The sequence below is a fragment of the Nicotiana sylvestris genome, chromosome 11, assembly GCF_000393655.2.
Source record: "Nicotiana sylvestris chromosome 11, ASM39365v2, whole genome shotgun sequence".
Taxonomy (NCBI): domain Eukaryota; kingdom Viridiplantae; phylum Streptophyta; class Magnoliopsida; order Solanales; family Solanaceae; genus Nicotiana; species Nicotiana sylvestris.
Window position 1 is genome coordinate 62,640,754 of NC_091067.1, and position 25,893 is coordinate 62,666,646.

A 25,893-nucleotide genomic window follows, 5' to 3' on the forward strand; every position below is an offset into this window, starting at 1 on the left:
GTGCACACTTTTGTAAAATAATATTATTAATATTACATAAACATAGATTTGAGTGAATAATTATTCTTGAAAAAATAAAGTACAACTTTTTGTAAATGATTAATGTGAATTGTCATATGGTAATTTATTTTTCGAGGTTACCATGATTCAATACCATTTGAACCTACAATGATGAGTAGTGTTGAAGTATATTGACGTGATTATTAAACAGTATTGCTTGGATCTTTTCCCTTATTAAGAATCTAACAGCAGTCAATATTATTAATAAATGCAATTTTAATAATAATATAACACAAAAAATAGGATTACCTATTTGTCAATTAATGTTATAGGTCTTATAAGCCTCCTGTCTTGGATTCTTTTATTTTTTATGATCTTTCTAAACTTCTTCAAATTACTACTAATACTTTTATCACCCAATTAGATAAATATTTTTGTAGTTCGTTAATAGAATATTTTGTATGAAGACATAAAAATAAGAGATTAAAGAACATCTACGTAAATATAAGCTTTCAATTCAGTCTTGAAAGCTCAAATATACTTAGTGATAGTTACCCTATACTACTCTCTTATGTTTCCTAATTACCACATAGTATCATTTGACACAACTTCTTGATTCTGTATACACATAGATGAATTGAGTATGCATACTTCTTAATTACCTATCTTCTTAAAAGTAGCAGTAGTTTTTGCTCTAAGTCACGCAATGTAACACTGTTAATTACATAAATTTATTCAATTTCATGATCATTGAAGTGTATTTTAATTTATATAACATTCATGCAACACATTGCATTCCCATAATACCATTGTATTTCTTCCTTTGCAAAATTTAGTGGTGCATATTTAATTAAAATACAATTTCTTGTATGTGTTTCTATACATATAATTTCATTTTTTTGTAAACATTAATTACGTAGGAGAATTTTCTTTAGCAAACAGGAAATATACATATATATTAAAGGTTAAGGAACATGCAGTACATGACATTCATAGTTAGTGTCGCATAGGACACTTTGGTTACCTAGGCTTGCTAAATTTTTACAAGCATCATAAGATAGGAATTTTCCAAAAACATATTGTTCTAGTAAGTCACTTTCTACTAGACTTTTTACATCATCTTATGGTTCCACAAAAACTTTCTCCTTCATGAGATCAGTAGTTGCCTTCTTTTCCATTTGATGAGCTACCATATTCCCTTGCATGAACTCGTGCTGGATGATTACCTCCTTCTGTTGGTGCATTAACAACCTACATTTGTTGACAATGTTAGCATAAAGTCTATTACCCTGTTGGATTGACAGGATTACCTCCGTCGAGTCTCTTTCAATTTGGAGAGGGTACATTCCCCAAGTATGAGCTGTTTTAAGTCTTGCTAGTAATGCTTTGATCTCAGCATGTAGTGAACCACGTGCATGAGCTGGTTTTGCAAAGCCAACTATCCAGTGTCCCTTGGCATTTCTGATTACTCCACCCATCCCATATTTTTACAATTTTTTGTTGAAGCTTGCATCTATGTTTAGTTTGAACTATCCCTTTGGGGGTCTATGCCATTTAATATTGATGTGGATTTTTGAAGAAGTCAGAATATTATTTTCGGTTAAGAGACGAAATTCAATAGGCCTAGCAATGATATGGTTGATATTGATAGGATTTTTTGTATTGTTTTGGTTATTGTTATTCCTGTTTATCCAAATGTGCCAAATAGCAAATGGGAAAAAGAGATTCCAATTAAAAAAATTATTTTTCATTGGGTAGTCAAAGCTTTTTAGTTGGATTAACCAAAGATCACCATGCTCTTTATAGAAGTTTTGTCATCCAATGTTGTCCCAAAAATGTTTATTGGCTTGGCAGCTAAAGAAAATGTGTGTTATGGATTCTTCTATATGACCTTTACATATAGGGCGGTTTGGGTCAATATTTAAACCAATTTTAGCTAGATATTTCCAACAGGGAATCTTGCAAAGTAGGCATTGTCATAGAAATGATTTATTTTTATTTGGGCATGTTAGATCCCAAATTCATTTAAAATCAATTTGCCTGTCCATATTTGATTCCATGATAGTGTAACATGTTTTTCTTGTAAAGAAACCTTTTGTAATTGGAGACCATATTGGGATGTCACAATTTGGTCTTTTGAGAAGGATTTTAACCTTGGAGATGTTATCCTTGATTTCTTTGGAAAAATTGAAGGATATATTGCAAAATCTCCAATTTTTACCATCAAAGATGTCATTTATTTTTAGTGAGTAATCCGTTTTTAATAAGGGGCCTTCTATTATTTTCCTACGACTTTCCAAATTCAGAATGTAATAGGTTTTCCAAATGTTCATGTTTGATTGGTGGTGGGGGTAACCAAATAATACCTTTGGAATAGAAATCTCACCCCTTTTGAATGCTTTTCCAGATGAAAGAACTTTTGCTTGTGGTATAATTATTAGCATAATTACTAATGATTAGGTTTGCCCAAGGAGTAGTAGCGTTAGTAAGGATTCTCTAGACTAGGCTAGCAAGATTGCGCAGATTCTTATCTTTTACACTGTCCAAGACCTCCCATGCTTTTAGGTTGACAAATGGTACCATTTGATGAGGTGAATTTTTTTTCTCTCATTGGTAGTTCCCCATATGAAGTCCCTTTGTACTTTGTCAATTTTGTTAAGAATTTTTGTACGAAGTAAGGTGTATTGCATATAATGGTTTGGGATTGAGTTTAGACAAGAGAGGGAAAGGGTTGTCCGGCCAGCTATATTGATAAAATTCATTTTCCAAGCCGTTATTTTGGCTCTCATATTGTCAATTATGAATTGGTAATCCTTTGGACTAGGGTATTTGTTTAATATAGGAAAACCTAGACATGTACCAAAGGAGTCACTTCTTTTAATACCCAAACTTTTGGTAACCTCTTTCATGAGAGTTTGGGGACAATTGCTAGAAAAGACAATTTTGAACTTAGAAGTATTGATACATTTCCCCGATAGATTACAAAAAAGATCAATCCTTTCTGGATTGCATAGCACGATTTCATATTGACTTTATCCATAAGGGTGAGATTATCCGCAAAGAAACGGTGGGAAAACTTGGGACTTTTTTTCCTATGGTTAGTGGATCCCAATTTCTAACATCAACTTGATGGTTTATGTTGTTACACCCCAAGTTTTCATACGTGAGTGTACGTCGTAAGTCATTGGTGTAAGCTCGTAAATGAGATTATATTTGGAAGCAAATAAAGTAAGTTAATCATGTTACCTTGGAGGTTACAAATATTTAAGATCATGAATAACGAGTACCAAGAGGGTTGGAAATCTTAGAAGCTAAACCAATTGAAGAAAATAAGTTTCGTCAAAAGTCGACAAGTTTGCAATGTTATAACATGTACTTTGGGGTAAGACTAGGGTTCTTAATATGATAAGGAGGTTATTCTATGAGTTATTTTAGTCGTATGATATTCATTTTCTACATTTTGAAGGCAAGCAAGTTGCGGAACAAGAGTTGGCAAAGGTCATCACAAGTTACATTCATAAATTTGCTGAAATTTAGGTCAAATGTATCTGATAATTTCTCCAAATATACTAGGAATCATGGGGTTTTCTACCTACCAAATTGAAGATATACGAGTCTGGTTTCTAACGCATTAAACCGTTCATCTATACGACATCGGAGTAGAGAGATATTCGTACTTTTGTGAGACCGCGCAAGCAGCTCCCAATGGGACCCACTTAGGCGGTGGTTGACCTACTTCAATTTATAAACGATTTGGACGCCTATTCTTGCTCATTTTTCAACTGAAATTCGTCTCCAAACTTCTCCTAACCCATCCTATACATATACCACAAGGGTTTGAAGTGATTCCAAAGTGATTACATCATATTTCAATATCAAAACTTAGTTCTAGTGAAGAACAACACCTCTTTGAGGTTGTGTTGTCATTGAGGATTGTTGTGGGCTGTATTTGGATGAAATTCCAAGTTGTTGCTTCCATCTAAGGTGAATATAACAGCCTACTAATTGTTCTTAATCTTGCTCGTATGTTGGTTAAGTTGTTAGGATGATAAACTACAAGATAATACTTGGATTAGCTTAAGTCACTTCTATGGTGTTGTATTGCTATTGAGGGTTGTTGTAAACTGAATATAACTTGGATTTTGACTTGAAGTTACTTTATAAGGTATTTATATTGTTATCTTTCTTGTGTCTAAGTTTATCTTGATGTTGATTAAGTTAAATGGATGGGCTAGACATGAACTAGTGAATAAAGTTGCTAATTATGGATAGTTTGTTATCATTAACTAACGTTTCCAAAAGATGGTGCAAATGTGGTAATAGATCTCCTTCAAGTAGATCGTCGTAGTACTAAATCTTAGTACTCCCCCAAAGGGGGGAATATGGCGTGATATGATATTAAGTCGGAGTTAAGCGGTTCAGTTAACTATGGAATGGTAAAGAAAGAATGTGGTAAAAAGGAGAAAGGGATGATGTTGCATTTATTCAGTTCCTGCAGATATGTTGCGACTCCAGAACATTATACAAGCATGACACCGGAGAGAGGCAGTAAAAGTTTTTGTCTAGGATGTTATTGATAAATAAGTGTGAATGGACACTTGATACATCAGGAGCTAGAGGCGAGAGATAAGTTAAGACAAAGGATATATCCCAAGAGGGATTATGCCGAATATATATATGAGAATGGACCAACGAGTAATTAGTAGTTGATTCAGGAAGAGCCCAGTTATGGCTAGACAAGAGGTCACAGATAAATTAATAGATCATGCAAGATAAATGTAGTGAACCGCAGCATAGTGAATTCAGTCTCGCAGATACGAGATCGCAATCATTTGAAAAATTTCAGATAGGAGTTGAGGCAGTTAAAGGTACTATTTTTAAGGTTTATGAAAATAAGAGAGAGTACCACTAAGGAGACAATAAAAATTTGAGCTTAGAAGTAACCCTATGAGCACAAAGGCATAAATTTATGTAACTAAGGATTATTATAGGCGAGTAAGAATAACAAAAATTACCTTCGGGTGTACGATATATCAAGCTCGCAACTTTACAAGAGCCAGAAGGTCTCCTTAAGTACTACAATGAAAGACTAGTTGAGGAAATAAGGAAGAAGGTTTCCACCTACGCATAGTGAGCTAAAAAGTAAATGATCCTGTAACAACAGTCTCACTACAATATTGTATACACTCCATAAGAAAGTGGCACCTATCATGGCTAATGAATGGTAAAAAAAAGAGGCATCAAAGGTGATGTTTGAGATCATATGAGGTACAGGAAATTATAGTATTCGTGGGCAAAATGACAAGCCAAGTATTCATGCAACAAGTGATAGAACGACCAGCAAAAGTAATTGCTTACATTTAAGGACAACTGAGAAGGCACGAAAGGAAATTTATGGTGCTAGCAAGTTGAAGGAAGGTTGCGAGTAGTATAAATAGATCGGTGTAGGTCCTAAGGTAAAGTATTGTAGAGCAACAAGGTTTTAGGTAGATAGGAGTAAGGATATGAAAAGGTAAGTGATAAGGTGACGAGAATATGTATGTCCTCGGGATTAAACACATCAAAACAAGGGAGCTGATGATTTCCATATGTAATAAAAAGCTCGGTACAGCCTGAATGAACACAGAGGAGTTTGAGACTAGGTACATTTAGAAGAGATGGAATGCTGCCCTGGCAGTAGAATAAGGGTGTAATTGTGATAGATAAGAGGATGATGCTTAGGCCTTTGATTGAGTAATAATTTAACGAGAAAGGGATTTCATTAATTGCACGAGATTAGAATACCCCCATAAGATGAATCGCGTTGGGATGAAATGAAATACGGTTATTGGAGTATAGTATTATCCCTAGGTGGATTAGGAAAATCACTTCATATGTTCCCCGATAAGATGTGAGCCCTAGTGACAGTGTATTACGTAAGAGGTTGCAAGTTATCAGTGATAGATTATAGATCAATATTAAGGTGAATAAACAATAGATGGGTACAAGTTCCAAAGTTCGAGATGAGATTTGTTTGTTATTCTTAGCTGAATAATAATGAGGAAGCACTAAAGGACTTAGATTTATACATATAGGATAAGCAGCGAGAGAGTAACCTGGAGTTGGGTAGCAAACCTCGGTAATAATAAACTGAAGTAAGTTTTATGGTATAGTATAACCTATCTAGATGTAGTAAATCCATAAGGATAGATATACAAGGCTACAAAACAAGAGATAGAAATAGTCTTAAGTTCGATAAAGTACCAAGCGAAAGACATCAGTACACCTATAGATGCCTAGAGGGACAACTTGTCATAATTCTGTATATGTTCATAAAGTGAGGCTTAGAAATTGGCTAAAAGATGGAGGAAAAAGAGAATACGACTCGCTAGGCGCTTATACAAGGACACAGTCGTACATACTGCATGACATAAGGTAGCAAATGTTACGATGTTGGAAGAATTCCGACCACATGTCATGGCGTGACAAAGAGGCCTAAAAGGGGGGAATGCCCAAGCGTTTAGATTTATTCACAAAACAGTGGATTAGATGGAAAGATGAACATTAAAGTATTCGTAAGAGCTATAGTTTATGAAATTGATAAGCGCATCAATCAACATTCGAGGACGAATGTTCCAAAGGGGGGAATGATGTTACTTCCCAAGTTTTCATACGTGAGAGTACCTCGTAAGTTATTGATGTAAGCTCGGAAATGAGATTATATTTAGAAGCAAATAAAGTAAGTTAATCATGTTAACTTGGAGGTTACAAATATTTAAGATCATGAATAACGAGTACCAAGAGGGTTGGAAATCTTAGAAGCTAAACCAATTGAAGAAAATAAGTTTCGTCAAAAGTCGACAAGTTTGGAATGTTATAACATGTACTTTGGGGTGAGACTAGGGTTCTTAACATGATAAGGAGGTTATTCTATGAGTTATTTTAGTCGTATGATATTCATTTTCTACATTTTGAAGGCAAGCAAGTTGTGGAACAAGAGTTGGCAAAGGTCATCACAAGTTACATTCATAAATTTGCTGAAATTTAGGTCAAATGTATCTGATAATTTCTCCAAATATACTTGGAATCATGGGGTGTTATACCTACAAAATTGAATATCTACGAGTCTAGTTTCTAACGCATTAAATCGTTCGTCAATACGACATCGGAGTAGAGAGATATTTGTGTTTTCACGAGACCGCGCAAGCAGCTCCCAATGGGACCCACTTAGGCGGTGGTTGACCTACTTCAATTTATAAACGATTTGGACGCCTATTCTTGCTCATTTTTCAACTAAAATTCGTCTCCAAACTTATCCTAACCCTCCTAAACATATACCACAAGGGTTTGAAGTGATTCCAAATTGATTACACCATATTTCAACATCAAAACTTAGTTCTAGTAAAGAACAACACCTCTTTGAGGTTGTGTTGTCATTGAGGATTGTTGTGGGCTATATTTGGATGAAATTCCAAGTTGTTGCTGACGTCTAAGGTGAATATAACAACCTACTAATTGTGCTTAATCTTTCTCGTATATTGGTTAAGTTGTTAGGATGATAAACTACAAGATAATACTTGGATTAGCTTAAGTCACTTCTATGGTGTTGTATTGCTATTGAGGGTTGTTGTAAACTGAATATAACTTGGATTTTGACTTGAAGTTACTATATAAGGTATGTATATTGTTATCTTGCTTGTGCCTAAGGTTATCTTGATGTTGATTAAGTTAAATGGATGGGCTAGACATGAACAAGTGAATAAAGTTGCTAATTGAGGATAGTTGAAGTTGTGGATTATTTTCGTTGTTATAAATATATAGTTTAAGGCTGGAATCATTGATTAATGACTTCATTATCATGTTAATGATACTTTTATGTTGAAGTAAGAAGTATATAAGGATTGATAAGGGGTATACGGATTCCAATCGAAGCTTGCCGCTCGTCGTAATGTAGTTGTGACTTGTTGTTGTTATATGGTGTCTTTATATTGATAATTATGTATTGATGGATTGCTATGGTCATTGTTGTTTATGTATGGTATTGGAGGATGCCCTTGTTACAAGGGAGATGCTGCCAAAATTTACGTAAACGAGCTACTAGCTTAAGTTATAGACTTAGCCTTTGCTCAGCACTGATTGAGTTGACTTGTTTGAAGAGTTGCTTGGAAGTGATTAAGGACTCAACGGGTTTAAGGTATGTTAAGGCACTTTCTTCTTTCTTTTGGCATGATCTAAAGTGAAATGAATACGCTACTTCATAACGGATCTACTCCTAGCAACTAAGGTTGTCCATGTTGTTCTTTCCTTATAAAATTATTCTAAGCAAGCGTGTATGATCCTTGAATCCTACTAAGGTTCATATTCAGGGTATGGATGTCCATAGTGTTCTTAAGTCACTCCAAAAGGTTTAGAAGGTGATTCCATGAGTCTAGCATGCATTATATATAACATCTATTTTACTCTACCGAGTCGCGCTATAGTCGGCCGGGTACGACACCTATTGTGCAACCACTGATCAGTTGGATTTACCGAGCTCCACATGGCCAGGTACGATTCTACCGAACCTTATGATGGTCGGGTACTCTTTTACCGAGTCCTCTTTGAGGTCGGGTACGATATGATGATGATGATTCCCACAAAGGTGAATGTTTTAAAAAGTTTATGTATATATATGTATTATGCATTTCATATCATAGCCCCTAGAGGCACTCAGATATTACAGGTTGTATCTCCTCTATCTCTCTCTTTACATTACTGGTATGCTTTCCTGCCTAACATACTTGGTACTTTATTCGTACTGACGTCCCTTTTGCCTGGGGACGCTGAATTTCATGCCCGCAGGTCCCGATTGATAGGTCGACAGTCCTCCTAGTAGGCTATCAGCTCAGCGAAGGTGTTGGTGCACTCCACTTGCTCCGGAGTTGCCTATTTGGTTAGTATGCTTTGGATATGTATTGATTGGTATGGCGGGACCCTGTCCCGACCTTTATGATTTGATGTACTCTTAGAGGCTTGTAGACAGATGTCAGGTGTATGGATAATTGTATGGCCTTGTCGTCCTATGTTTCGAGTTTACTAATGGTCATGTCGGCCTTATAGGCCCGTATGTCACATATATTAGTTTGTATATCATGTTGGGTCTTCATATGTTAAGTATTCCCTTATGTTTTATTCTTGTTATCTCATGACGGGTTTTTTGGCTCATTTACTCATGATAACATGATAAGAAAGATATGTTACGTTGGTACTCGGTTGAGTAAGGCACCGGGTGCCCGTCGCGGCCCTTCGGTTTGGGTCGTGACATATGTATCTTGACAGCATTTCTAGGCAAAGTATGAAGATATAAGGGGATATAGGATCCCTTGCCTGATTCCCCGAATTTGTTCAAAAAACATACTAATGGAACCATTAACTATAACAACTATGGAACTAGTTGAGATTCAATTTAAAAAGAGATTTTTAAATTTTTGAGGGAAATTGAACTATGTTAGTGTGTGATGGACAAATGACCATTCTAACTGGTCAAAGCTTTTTCCAGGTCAATTTTAAGGAGCATGTGGCTTTGCTTTCCTTTTAAATTATGTAATTTTGAAACTAGTTCCTGAATGATAATAACATTATCAGAGGCCCTTCTATTATTTAAAAAACTATCTTGAAAAGGGTTAATAAGTTGTTCAAGGAAAGGTTTGAGTCGATTTGCTAGGATTTTAGTGATTAATTTGTAAATGGTATTGCAAAGGCCAATAGGTCTAAAAATTTTAATGTTATTGGCATTGGAAATTTTTGGAATTAGGCAAAGGTAGGTTCTGTTAAGGTCTTTGGGATCTCTTGATTTCTAAAAATGTTATGACACAAGTTTGTAATGGAGGGTCCTATAATTTTCCAGTATTTTTGAAAAATAAAAGGGTGGAGGCCATCCGGACCCGGCGCTTTGAAAGGTTTAAAGGAGAAAATAGCCCTTTTGCTTTCAATATCTGTCACGACCCGAATTTCCTACCCACGGGAGTCGTGATGACGCCTACTCGTAGAAGCTATGCAAGCCAAATATTGTAAAATTATTACCTTCCTTTTATTAAACATGTTCAACAATTTAAAATCATAAGTGATTAAACAGCGGAATAAACTAAATAACCAGAAATGCATAAGACGAAAAAATTAATAATTCAACCAAACATTGCTACATAATTTGAAGTACAATACTATCCAAAATTTGGTGGCAGAAGTCACGGACTATCTAAGAATACTACAAATAAGGACTGAATGGAAATACATAAGTCTGCCTCTGAATAAGTAAAAATAGAAAGAGAAAAGATAGGAGGAGACACCAAGACCCGCGGACGTCTGTAAGACCACATCGGGTCGCCTGAATGGACTGAAGACAGCACCCTCACTGCGGTCCAAACGCTCTGGTATCAGTATCTGTACATAGTGCAGATTGTAGTATCAGCACAACCGACCCCATGTGCTGGTATGTGCCTAGCCTAACCTTGACGAAGTAGTGACGATGCTAGGACCAGACCACCAAATAAGTATGTGCAGTTAAATCATATACAACGGAAATAGAAGCAAATAATTACAACTAAAGTTGGGCGGGGGAAACATGTTGCGGGGAGTAACAGATAACAATAGAATAACAGTAGAGAAATGTAAGGAATGCCGTAAATCAATTACTAGCAAAAGATAAGGAAATAAGAAGAACAAGTACACATGTAATACCGTTGCAGGCGTGCAACCCGATCCCATTTCATATAGTACCGTTGCTGGCGTGCAACCCGCTCCCATTTCATATAGTACCATTGCAGGCGTGCAACCCCTTCCTATTTCATATATTATCGTTGCAGGCATGCAACCCGCTCACATTTCATGTATTACCATTGCAGGCATGCAACCCGCTCCCATTTCATGTATTACCATTGCAGGTGTGCAACTCGCTCCCATTTTATTTATCAACATCAATCATACAAGAATCCCAGCAAGGGAACGATAATATTACAACAACATCCCGGCAAGGGAACAATAACATCACAACAACACCCCGGCAAGGGAACAACAATATCACAACAACGTCCCGACAAGGGAACAATAATAAAATTCTCATATGAAGCACGAATAAACCACAACAGAGTCATAAAAATTACAATTCAAGACTCATAGACATGCTTGACACCGACGTATAGATACTCCTCACCATGCCTATACGTCGTACTCCATAGTTAACACATAGACAATAAGACACGACTCCTAATCCCTCAAGCTAAGGTTAGACCAAACACTTACCTCAAACTTCTACGACCAACTCAAGCCGCAAACACCGCTTTTCCTTTAGAATTCGCCTCCAAATTGTTTGTATCTAGTCAAAAATAATTTAACAACATCAATATATACTAAACAATTCATACCCAACGCTTAATTATAGGTTTTCTATCATTTTCCCCAAAAAGTCAAAAATCGACCACGGGCCCGCTTGGTCAAAACAAGAGGTTCAGACCAAAACCCGATCACCCATTCACCCATGAGCCCGAATATGCAATTAGTTTCGGAATCCGACCCCAAAAAGAGGCCTAAATTTCAATTATTCAAAAAGCTCTAACTCTACCCAAATCCCCAATTACCATGAAGAATCATGATTTAGGCCTAGAAATCTAATGGGTGTTAATGAAAATTGAAGAAATCAAGTCTAAGAACACATACATATGGCTTCGTGGTGAAATCCTTCTTCAAAAATCGCCCAAGTTTGAGTTTGAGTGAAAAAGTTATGAACTTTTGAAGAAATCACGTTTTGCTACTGTTTTAAAATAACTGGGCAGGGAACCTATGCGTTCGCACACGATTGGATGCGTTCGCATAGAACAAATAGTGACCTCCAAAATTAACTCTATGTTATCGCGGACCTACCTATGCAATCGCATAGAACAAATGATGACCCCCAGAATTAACATGCTATCGCGGACATACCTATGCGATCGCATAGAATAAAAACCTGGACACCAGCAAACGGCAAAAACACCAGATTTTCTAAGTTCGAATCACCCCGACGCCTATCTGAAACTCACCTGAGCCCTCAGGGCTCTAAACCAAACATACACACAAGTCTAAAAACATCATACGGACTTGCTCGTACGTTCAAATCGCTAAAATAACATTTTAAACAACGAATTTAGTATAGAAATCTAAGAAAAATCTCAAAACATTCAAAGTATCAAATTTTACAACTACGGGTCCGAATCACATCAAACGACTTCCGTTTATTACCAAATTTCACAGACGCATCTTAAATGTCATATTGAACCTGTACTGGGCTTCGGAACCAAAATATGGGCCCGATACCATAAATTTCAAATATAACCAAATTTCCAAAAACTCTTATATTTTCAGTAAAACAATATCTTTCAAAAATTCATTTCTCGGGCTTGGGACCTCGGAATTCGATTCCGGGCATATGCCAAAGTCCCATATTTTCCTATGGATCCTCTGGTACCGTCAAATCACAGGTCCGGGTCCGTTAACCCAAAATATTGACCGAAGTCTACTTAAATTTAATTTTAAAGGACAAATTAATATTTTCATCACATTTCCCGTTCCAGATATGCTCCCGGACTACGCACGCAAATCGAGGTGAGGAAAAAGGAGGCTTGTAAGGCCTCAGAATATAGAATTTACTCGTAAATCAAGTGATGACCTTTTGGGTCATCACATCCTTCACCTCTAAAACAACTGTTCATCCTCGAACGGACATAAAAAGGAAGTACCTGAGTCGGGGAAAATATGGGATAACGGCTCCACATATTGGACTCGGACTCCCATGTCGATGCCTCAGCAGGCTGACCTCTCCACTGAACACGAATAGAAGGGAAAATCTTCGATCTCAACTGACGAACATGCCGGTCTAGAATAGCTACCGGCTCCTCCTCATATGATAAGTACTTGTCCAACTAGACAGTGTTGAAGTCTAACACGTGGGATGGATCGGTGTTAACCGAAACATGGACACATGAAACACTGGATGCACGGCTGATAAACTCGGCGGCAACGCAAGTCTATAAGCCACCTCTCCCACTCGATCAAGAATCTTAAACGGGCTAATGAACTTAGGGCTAAGCTTCCCCTTCTTTCCAAATCTCATCACGCCCTTCATAGGCGACACTCGAAGCAACACCCGCTCGCCAACCATGAATGCCACATCACAAACCTTACAGTCGGCATAACTCTTTTGCCTGGACTGAGCTATACGTAGCATATTCTGAATGATCCTGGCCTTGTCCAAGGCATCCTGTACTAGATCCGTACCCAACAACCGAGCCTCTCCCGGCTCAAACCATCCAACCGGCGACCAACACCGCCTACCATACAAAGCCTCATAAGGAGCCATCTGGATACTTGGCTGGTAACCGTTGTTGTAGGAAAACTCCGCTAAAGGCAAAAACTAATCCTACAAGCCTCCAAAATCAATGACACAAGTTCGGAGCATATCCTCCAAAATCTAAATAGTACACTTGGATTGCCCGTCCATATGAGGATGAAATGCTATGCTCAACTCAACCCGTGTGCCCAACGCTTGCTGAACTGCTCTCCAAAATGCAAGGTAAATTGCGTACCTTGATCAATAATGATAGAAAGAGGTACACCATGAAGACGAACAATCTCCCGGATATAGATCTCAGCTAACCTCTCGGAAGAATAGGAGACTGCCACAAGAATGAAATGTGTTGACTTAGTCAGCCTATCAATAATAACCCACACTACATTGAACTTCCTTTGAGTCCGTGGGAGTCTAACAATAAAGTCCATAGTGATATGCTCCCACTTTCACTTGGGAAGCTAAATCCTCTGAAATAAACCACAAGGTCTCTGATGCTTGTACTTTACCTACTGACAATTCAAACACCGCACCACATAGGCATCAATATCCTTCTTCATCCTCCTCCACCAATAGTGCTGCCGCAAATCCTGATACATTTTAGCAGCGCTCGGATGAATAGAGTAGCGGGAACTATAGGCCTCTTCTAAAATCAACTCTCAGAGTCCATCCATATTAGGCACACAAACTCGACCCTGAAGCCTCAAAACTCCATCATCTCCTAATGTAACCTGCTTGGCACCACCGTGCTGCACCGTGTCTTTGAGGACACATAAATGAGGATCATCATACTGTCGATCTCGGATACGCTCCAATAAAGAAGAACGATCAACTATGCAATCTGATACACGGCTGGGCTCAGAAACATCCAATCTCACGAACTGATTGGCCAAAGCCTAAACATCCAAAGCAAGAAGCCTCGCACTGACCGAAATATACGCACGACTGCCAATACTGGCTGACTTCCTACTCAAAGCATCGGCCACCATTTTGGCCTTCCTCGGATGATATAAGATAGTGATATCATAGTCTTTCAATAGCTCCAACCACCTCATCTACCTCAAATTCAACTCCTTCTGCTTGAACAAGTATTACAAACTCTTGTGATCCGTGAACACCTCACATGCCACGCCATACAGATAATGCCTCCAAATCTTCAACGCATGAACAATGGCTGCTAACTCCAAATCATGGACTAGATAGTTCTTCTCATGAATCTTTAACTGACGCGAAGCATAAGCAATGACCTTGCCATTCTACATCAACACTGCACCAAGTCCAATACGAGATGCATCATAATAAGTTGTATATGGCTCTGAACCTGTGGGCAAAACCAACATCGGCGCCGTCGTCAAAGCTGTCGTGAGCTTCTGAAAGCTCGCCTTGCACTCGTTCGACCACCTGAACTGGGCACCCTTCTAGGTCAACCTGGTTATCGGGGCAGCAATAGATGAAAACCCCTCCACAAATTGACGATAATAGCCTGCCAAACCTAAGAAACTCCGAATCTCTGTAGATGATGCGTGTCTAGGCCAGTCCTTGACTGCCTCTATCTTCTTTGGATCTACTTAAATACCCTCTACTGAAACAACATGACCCAAGAAAGCAACTGAGTCCAACCAAAACCCGCACTTTGAAAACTTAGCATAGAACTGGCTACCTCTTAAAGTCTGAAGAACAACTCTCAGATGCTGCTCATGCTCCTCCCGGCTGCGAGAATAAATCAAAATATCATAAATGAAGACTATCACGAATGAATCCAAGTAAGGCCTGAACACTCGGTTCATCAAATCCATAAAAGCTGTTGGGGCATTGGTCAACCTAAATGACATCACCAAGAACTCATAATTCCCGTACCAAGTGTGGAAAGCTGTCTTAGGGACATTAGATGCCCTAATCCTCAACTGATGGTAGCTAGATCTCAAGTCAATCTTTTAAAATACCTTGTCACCTTGAAGCTGATCAAACAAATCATCAATCATCGGCAATGGATACTTATTCTTGATTGTAACATTGTTCAACTACCGGTAATCTATACACATTCGCATCGATCCGTCCTTCTTCTTAACAAACAACATCGGCGTACCCCAAGGCAAGACACTAGGTATAATGAAGCCTTTCTCAAGCAAGTCTTACAACTGCTCCTTCAACTCTTTCAACTCAGGCGGGGCCATACGATACGGCGGGATAGAAATGGGCTGAGTGCCCGGAGCCAAATCAATGCAGAAGTCAATATCCCTGTCGGGTGGCATACCCGGTTGGTCTGAAGGAAATACCTCAGGAAACTCACGAACAACAGGCACAGAATCAATAGAAGGAACCTCGGAACTAGAATCATGAACATATGTCAAATAGGCCAAACACCCCTTTTCGACCATGCGAACAAGTGATGACCCCCAGAATTAACTCTACGTTATCGCGGACCTACCTATGAAATCGCATAGAACAAATGATGACCCCTAGAATTAACTCTATGCTATTGCGAACCTACATATGCGATCGCGTAGAACAAAAATCTGGACACCAGCAAACAGCAAAAACACCAGATTTTCTATGTTCGAATCACCCCGACGCCTATCCGAAACTCACTCGATCCCTCGGGGCTCTAAACCAAACATGCACGCAAGTCTAAAAATATCATACAGACTTGATCGTGCGTTCAAATTGCCAAAATAACATCTTAAACAATGAATTTAGCATAGAAATCTAATAAAAATCTCAAAACTTTCCAAGTATCAAATTTTACAACTACGGGACCGAATCACATCAAACGACTTCCGTTTCTTACAAAATTTCACAAACGCATCTTAAATGTCATATTGAACCTATACAGGTATCCGGAACCAAAATACGAGTCCGATACCATAAATTTCAAATATAATCAAATTTCCAAAAACTCTTATATTTTCAGTAAAACAATTTCTTTCAAAAATTCATTTCTCGGGCTTGGGACATCGGAATTGGATTCCGGGCATACTCCCAAGTCCCATATTTTCCTACGGATCCTCCAGGACCATTAAATCACAGGTCCGGGTCCGTTTACCAAAAATGTTGACCGAAGTCCACTTAAATTCAATTTTAAAGGCCAAATTAATATTTTCATCACATTTCCACATAAAAGCGTTCTGGATATGTGCCCAGACCATGCACACAAATCGAGGTGAGGAAAACGGAGTCTTCTAAGGCCTTGGAACATAAAATTTACTCGTAAATCAGGTGATGACCTTTTGGATCATCACAATATCTAGCAAAGGATTATCAAGAGAATTAAGGTTGAAAGAATTATGAGAGTTGTTTTTTAGAGGACTAACCAAACTTGCTTTGGGTTGAGAGGTGGTGAAAGTATTAGTAAAATAATTAAGGACATGAGAAATAACTAGATGAGGCTTATTGATCCAATTTCCTTCCTCATCTTGAAAGAAGTTAATTTTATTCCTTTTTTTTTCTATTGGAGGCTGAGATGTGGAAGAACTTTGTGTTGGCATCTCCCTCATTAAGCCACATAACCCTAGATCTAAGCTTCCAATAATCTTCTTCAATTTTGAGTAAGTCATTGTATTAACTTTTTAGATTAGTTTCTAGGGTTTGGAGGAAGATACTATAAGGATAATTCTTGGAATTTTGAATTCCTTGAAGACCTGCTAGAAGCTTTCTTTTTTTCCCATTATATCACCAAAAGTTTTTTGTTTCCAAACCTTAACCTTTTCTATGAAATTATGGGTAGCCCTAAAGTAATCTGTAGTAGCCCAATTGTTTTGAACTAAGGGTTTGAATTCTGGATGTTTGCACCAGAAAGTTTTAAGTCTAAAGGGTTGCTTGTGGAAAGCATTATTTTTAGGGATCAATTCTACTAGGATAGGGTTATGATCCGAATGGGTCTTAGGAAGGTGGATAATCGAACTTTTTGGAAAGAGATTAATCCATTCCTCATTTCCTAACAATTTATCAAGCCTTTCCATAATGAGACCTTTATTTTTATGTCTATGGTTGGACCAAGTATATTTACAACCTTTAAAACCTAGGTCAATTAAGTTGCAATTGTTGATTTTTTACCAAAGATAATTATCCCTATTGTCATTTATAGACCTGCCACCAAATTTCTCATTAGTGCCCAAAATATCATTAAAATCTCCCCCCAACAACCATGGTCCATTGTAATTTTTACTAATACTTTAAGGATTATCCCACATTATATTTATACTAAGCATATTAGTATTTGCATAAATAGCACTAAAAAGCCAATATTTATGTATAGGAGTTACCTCAATAGTTTCATGAATTTCTTAGTCCCTTCGAACAAAGTTTTGAACAATCACAATTTCATGGTTATACAGCACCACTATACCTCATGTTTGGCCTTCCGCTGGCACCTCTATCAGCTCTGTAAACCTAAAATCATTGAGCAACTCCATGTGGTTTCCCATTCTAGTCTATAACAATGCCACCATACAAGGCCTTTGGGTATCTAAAATTTCCCTAAAGTTTCTCCTGAAATTATCATTGTTCCCTCCCCTTATGTTACAAATAATGATGTTTGTAGGTTGATTCATTGAGATATTAAGATTCGAGTTTGCCGGATCCCCATTCTCCCTCACTACCCCTAAGACTTGGTTCCTTCTCAAGGATGGAACTAGGATCATGACACTGTTGCCCACTGTTGAATCTTGAGGTGGTCTTATGTCCATCGAGCATTTGTATAATGCTAGTGGGCAACTGAGCACGTGCCTCTTCTCTTTCCTCTCTGTGATGTGAAAAACTTTAACTCCATCGAGACTTGAGATTTCTAGTACTCTTTCTAAGAGTAGATTGAGGGGTTCCTCCTCCTTCTCCATTTCTGCTTCTACTGGTTCTGGTTCCTGCACTTGGTGATGGGGTAGAGATGGAGGTTGTTGGTGAGGTGGTGGAACTTGTAGCTCCTGGGCTTGCTGAGGTTGTTCCTATGGCAGGAATATGGGATTAAGATGGGTTAATGTCTCTGGCATGAAGAAAGGCATGTCTAGGAGAGCATTCTGTGGGTAGATTGGGTTGAAGTGTGGTAGTAAGTTCCATTGGTTTCTCATTGCGTGCACTAGCTGGGGGGTTCACTGAGGGTGATAGGGGTTGAAGGATATTGTTGAGCCAAGCCTGGTTGAGGTAGTTGTTCATGGCCAACCTTATACCTTCCGTTACCAGTTGGGCAAGGTACTGAGTGTCATTAAGAATGATGAATGAGTCTTGACCATTTATTTGGACACTGAATAAGCATGCATGGCTCATCAGGTCCATCTCCATCCATGACACAGGTTGGTAGTCCTGTGCTTGTGGTGGTTGAACGTAAATTGTTTGTGGGTTCTCTGATTGAGGGGGTAGAGGTGGAAGGTTTTCCATGGAATGGATTCTGTGTTGGCGTAGAATATGAAGGAGTTTGTGTCTCCTCCTTAAAGAAGATGGTATTCTAGGCATAATGGATAGAGATTTGGGTACTTAAAGAGTCTAAGTTAGGCATGGGAGAGGGGCTATTGGAGTTATGGGAGGGATTGGTTGATAGAGTAATAATTGGGGCTGCCTTTTGCATGGCGTTTGAGTCCCCAATGTTAGGTTTGATAGGTTGATATTCCATTGATGTAGTATCCATTGGGTCTCAAGGTTGGAGGGCATTTGTCCATTATTATTTTTTTCATTTGCCATTTGGATGGCATGCTTAGGGGTGGAGAGATTACCAAATCTTAAGGAAAGATTTTGGTTGAGGTTTTGGGTAATCGAAGGTTTTTTACCATTTTGTCGGTTAGTAAGGCTATTTTTGTCCTTTTTATTACGTTTATTAGGAGGGGTAGTTTTGTCAGTTAGATGATTATTTTGCATGGAAATATTTTTAATTTGATTAGTAGTATTATTAGGGGAAGACACGTTTATTTCCAACATGTCAATGTCCTTGTTAGATGACGATATATGTTCAATTGCATGGCAATTATTGGCATTTTCATTTAGAATTTTTTTTCTCCCTTGGTGGTTTCTTCCAAAACCATTGGCTCTTCACTCAGAAGGGAAAAGTTGTTTTTTGTTGTCAAGTTGGTTTGTTCTTCTACCATGATGGCCGTAGTTTTTGAATTGTTCTTATCTAATGAAGAAGTAGCATTCTTATGATCTTTAGATTTATATTGCAAGAATTGTGGATCTAAGTATTTACCAGTGTTGGCATTGAATAATTTGACTGAGATACCTGAGCCATTGGAGTTTTTGATCGGATTTGTATTGGTGTGTTTTTTATTACCTCTTGCACTTTGTTGCCTTCCATTAGTAAAAGACATTGTTTTTCATTCTTCTTGATTTTCCTATGCATTTGATGTTGTTGATTGCTCCATGTTTGGTTCCACATTGTCTTTGGTATTATGTGAAATGTAAGTAGATTGTTTTGCTATGTGTCACAGTCGTACACAATTTTTACAAAGAAAATCTTTTCCTTCATAATGGATTACTTGTTTGTGGTGGCCGACATAGAGAAAGGGTTGGACTGGGATTTCCAACGGAAGCTCCATACACAGTCTTGCATAGTTACCCCTCAAGGTGGTTGATGTACAAATGTCTATTTTTAGTAGACGGCCAATTGCATTTTTAATTTTTTCCAAAATTTTTCCATGGTAAAATTCTGTAGGCAATTGAGGGAGTCTTACCTATACTGTCGAATTAGTCACTTTCTCTCTGGTAGCTACAAAATTTGATTGTCACAAAGTGTGAAGAGCATTGGATTAAAGATGGTTAACATTTCTTTGAAGGTTGGTTTGATCATAGGGTTGTTATGTTTGGGAATATGTTGATCAATGTCTGGGGGTTTGGGTGGTATTGTGTTTTGAGATGCATAAGGCTGGGGATCCATTTTGGGAGTATTTTCGAAACTCTGACTTAGCTTCAAGGATACCTATAAATGGTTATTACGTAGGAGACTTGCTTAGATTATAAAGTGTCTGCCAATGAGCTCTATCTCATTTTTTATTAACTTCATTGCATAAGAATCTAAATTTACAAGATTCCAATAAATATTCAAACTATTCGAAAAAATATTTTTTTTCTAAAACCAAACCTAGTTGCACCGGTTCTATCTTCTATAAAATAATATTTTTATTTATCTGTCAATTCAATGTATTATCTTCCTTCCTCAATGCGGTTCTTATAGTACAAATAAGTGCAATAGTTATTTGTTTAAGTATTCAATGGAAACTTTTCGAGTAATCTTTTCAATTAAACGTGTTTTTTGTTGTTTGATGTAAATGATAAAATACTCTATCCAAAATATTATTATTTAATCGTCCACAAATACCTTTATAGATTTTCTACAATTACTTCTCTCCACTCTTAAGGAAATTTTTTGACACAACTGGTTATTTATTTCTTTGAAATAATTTAATTAGTAAAATATAATCTATAGTCTTTGATAAGTTGTATGCAATCTACAGGTTTTTACAAAATTAAGAAGCCAAAAGTTTATAAATTTATTTGATATATCTATCATTATAAATGAAAAAGAGGTTACCTAAAGTACAACATACAATAAATATTTCAAAAATACATATATACTTAGTAATGAATGATGGATTATTATATGCAGCGGAAGCAATCCCAGTATCAAAATCACATGTAATTTAGACAACTAGCATAAACGGGATTTCACGGGTTACCTCTTGAAGCGTGAACATATCTCTTCTACCACGTGAGCCTTCAGTTCCATAACTTCTCAATGGAATCTCCATCACCCGCACAATCGTGATCCTCGAACGTTCCACGGTCTTCTACTGTGTTACCCAAATAATACCCGAAAATAGCAATTTCGTGTGGGCGAAATTTCTAGGAAAACTTGGCTGAAAATTTCAGCCACCATGTACTCATCCCTCTAGGTGGAAAACCTTATGTATTTATAGCACAAGTTTTAAGGGTTAAGACCCTTTTCCAAAACCTGTTAGGTTTTCTTTTCCACCAGAAAAAGGATTCCTTTATTTCCTATTATTTAGGCACAGTAGGGACCACAGAATTTAATTAACAAGGCTTCCAATTATGGAATTAATTTGTAATTTTCGAAATTAATATCCACCATAATTAATTACGAATTATTCCACTAAAAATTCGTAATTACACTCCTTATTCAATTTCGAAATTCATCCATTAAATCTTATTTAACTCCCCATGTTAAGATTCAGATACGAATCAATTAAATTAAATTACTGACGATTTAATTTATTGATTATTTCCTTTAGACTTTCGCTTAACTTATTTCATGTGTCGGATACAAAATCCACCGGCCGGGTTTACACATGCAAACTTATAAGCTTTCATAAAGGTATATCATCGGTTCTTATAAGTATAAAGTTTGAGTTCACAATCTAATGATGGAATTGGACAAACCATCAGGAATGATTGTAGCACAAGATTAAATATAATTAATCTTGATTATGGGAATGGTTTAATTCCAACTTCTTGTGCTAGTACATTTTGTATGTATTGAACGGACCAGGTAGAGATAAGTATTTTATACTGACTTAATAAAATAAACTCTCTAGCCATTAAATGTACTTATACTCTTAATCTTGATATAATTATTATTAGCTGTGTATATTATTATTGTTTTGATTTATTAAAAGGCGAGATTCTTTCGTGGGTCAATATGCCTGGTAAATTGGATAATAATAATATACATTGGCGAAGTAATAGTTAGTTGATGGAATCCATGTCTCGGTTTAGAGATTGATGATATACCTTTATGAAAGCTTATAAGTTTGCATGTGTAAACCCGACCGGTGGATTTTGTATCCGACACATGAAATAAGTTAAGCGAAAGTCTAAAGGAAATAATCAATAAATTAAATCGTCAGTAATTTAATTTAATTGATTCGTATCTGAATCTTAACATGGGGAGTTAAATAAGATTTAATGGATGAATTTCGAAATTGAATAAGGAGTGTAATTACGAATTTTTAGTGGAATAATTCGTAATTAATTATGGTGGATATTAATTTCGAAAATTACAAATTAATTCCATAATTGGAAGCCTTGTTAATTAAATTCTGTGGTCCCTACTGTGCCTAAATAATAGGAAATAAAGGAATCCTTTTTCTGGTGGAAAAGAAAACCTAACAGGTTTTGGAAAAGGGTCTTAACCCTTAAAACTTGTGCTATAAATACATAAGGTTTTCCACCTAGAGGGATGAGTACATGGTGGCTGAAATTTTCAGCCAAGTTTTCCTAGAAATTTCGCCCACACGAAATTGCTATTTTCGGGTATTATTTGGGTAACACAGTAGAAGACCGTGGAACGTTCGAGGATCACGATTGTGCGGGTGATGGAGATTCCATTGAGAAGTTATGGAACTGAAGGCTCACGTGGTAGAAGAGATATGTTCACGCTTCAAGAGGTAACCCGTGAAATCCCGTTTATGCTAGTTGTCTAAATTACATGTGATTTTGATACTGGGATTGCTTCCGCTGCATATAATAATCCATCAATTGGTATCAGAGCTCACTCACATCTAATTAGATAACTAAGTTTTTCATGAAACAAGAATATGGTGTTTATGTGCATTTTTTGAATTACATATATATGTGGTTTTCTGAAAAACTGCACTGCTGTTTTGTGAATTAACTGTGCATAATTTATGGATTATTCTTATAATCATGAGATATATGTTTTCTTATTGATATTTGATTGAGATTATCTGAATTTTTTGGGGTAAACCCTAGAAAAACGCAAAACCTGTTTTTGACCGAATAGCCGGAATTTTCGGAGGTCAGCAAACTTGACGGACTCCGATTGAGCTGAAATTTGGTGGGTCCATCGGAAACGCCGTGGTGAGAAAAACTCACAGCTTTTAGCAGTGAATCATGGTAGTTTTCGGCGTTTTGAGGTCGTTTGGACTGTGTTTTGGACGTTTTTCTATTTTCTGGAAATTATTTCTTAATAATTTTAATTCTTTTTTAATTCAATGGTGTTGGGGATGACTCCCCATGGTCCCCATGATTAAATACTAGTCATATAATAGGTTTACACATTGACTATTAGCAAATAAACGTGTTGTTGTATTAAATTCAATAATAGAGGTGTAAGATTTTATTGACTAGGTCTTACAAGGTATAATTCATATTGTGTAATGATATAATTATTTTGTAAGAAAGTAAAATTCTCTATTTGATATCCTGGATGACTAATGATTGGAGCGTTTGGCATGTTTGTGCATAAAAAATTTCTCAAATTTAAGTTTATATTTTCATGCCCTACGTGATTACTAGTTTGGATTTTCGATGAAGAATTTTGTTCTCTGATTGGAGGTTCTAATTAAGTGAAATATGACGGTATGTTGTATGAGTTTTATAATGTTGGTATGACTTTTAAGCTATGGTCTACCATAAAATAATTTTATGAGCTAAATATATATTCACTTGTAAATTGAGAATTTTATGAGTAATAAATAGTTACCACTGAAGTGGTTTGTTTATTTGAACTCATGAAAAATTCTTAGTAAATTTGTACATGTGAAATTATATCTATTCATGGATTGAGCATTATGATTAATAAGTAGGATCCACAAAATGGTCTATTTATTTGAGTCATTGAAATATGTTTAATATACCATGTGAAAATTATCCTTGAGAAATCTACATTAATGGTGGAGGTTCATAACTAGAAAAAGAGTATTTATCTTTGGGTACTAGTGAAACTAACTCCACCCATGAGAAGAGATATTGGGGTTTTCACTGAACGGGAGAAAATATAATATCTCAGGTTCTTATGTATTTAATAAAAGGATAATTTATTGCAAAAGGAGATATTATATATCCTAGAAATAGGAAGAAAATAATATATGCCTTCAGCTCATAGTGTAATTATAAGGAGAATGGAAATCAATATCATATTTATTTTAATTCATGAAACTACTTAAAACGGTTATTCTCCGAGTTTGGTTACAGGCTAGTGGTCATGAATTTGACGGACTCCGATTAACCTGAAACTTGGTGGGTTCATCGAAAACGATCTAGTGAAAAAAAAACTCCTTGCTATGCAGTGAATCATGTTGTTTTTTTGGCATTTTGAGGTCGTTTAGATGGGTTTTCAAGCAGTTTATTAAATTGAATTTGTTATAAATATGAAAAATTATTCTTTATATATCGGCTATATTTGTGTTAAATCTGAAACATGATGATTTAACTTGATATGATATATAGCAAGAATGCAAATCACGTGGATTTAATCCTGACTACGCCAAAAAAAATAATTTATTCGAATTTGGTCTAGTTTTTGGCGATCATGAATTTCACGATCTCCGAATGACCTGAAATTCGGTAGGATCATTGGAAACGATCATTTAAGAAGAACTCCCTGCTATGCAGTGAATCACATCGTATTTTGACGATTTGGGATCATTTAGGTGAGTTTTTTGGAGGTTTGACGGATTAAAATGTGATTTACATACGAAAAGTCATTCTTTCTATCATTTTATATGTCTAATCTGGAACATGATAACACATGTTGATTTGACATGAATTGGTATATGATAAAAAAAATGTAGGTCATATTTTAAATTCTTAAAAAAATGCTTAAAATGATAATTTTCCAAATTTGGTCGCAATTTTTGATTGATATGAAATTTGGTAGATTTATCAGAAATAGTCCAGTCAACAATAATCACCACTATACAGTGTGAAATATTAATTTTAGTATTTTAAGACTGTTTAAATGGGTATTGAGCATTTTTTTTAATATGGAACTTAATCCTCAGAGAAAAGTTCGTGGTTGTGATAAAGTGGTGATGGGAATAAACCCCTATGGTCTTCATTTTTTTTATTTATAGTGAGATAATAAATTTATGCGTTGACATTAGGTCTTCCTCCATATCGGATAAATTTATTATGAACTCACTGGCTATAGTTACTAGTTATTGATAACCAGTATTAACTCTCCATCTGAGCTTAAAGGGTTGAATCAATTTTGTAACTACAATACAATCATGATTAAATGGTGATAGAAATATATTTCTATGGTCTTCCACTATTAATTTCAAGTGAGTAATAAATTTATGCGTTGACTTTAGGTCTTCCTCCATATCGAATAAATTTATTGTAAGGTCACTAGGTGAAATACTAGTAATTGATATCGTGTACTTACTCTCTATCTGAGTATACATGTTGGATCAATGAAACTAGAGCTATTAAAAATGATGTTCACTTGACTTAAATTAACAGTATACTCTCCATCTGAGTTGGGTCTGTTTTAATTATTGGAGTGAATAATCTGGCATTGCATATGTATGTTGCATGAGTAGTTCTTTCCCATCGAAATTGCTATTCAAGATGCATGACATATATGTGTAGTGTGTTTTAAAATTTTTGTATTAAAAAGTTATATACAATTGACTGAAAATAATAGTATGCTCTCCATCTGAGTTGGTTCTATTTATTTTTGGATTGTATAATTCTTGCATTATATAATATACTTTGCATGAATAATTCTTTTCCCATCGAAATTTATTATTCCAGATGCATGTATGTATATAAATATTGAATGCAGTCTGAATTTTACTATTCAGTGTTTTGACTTA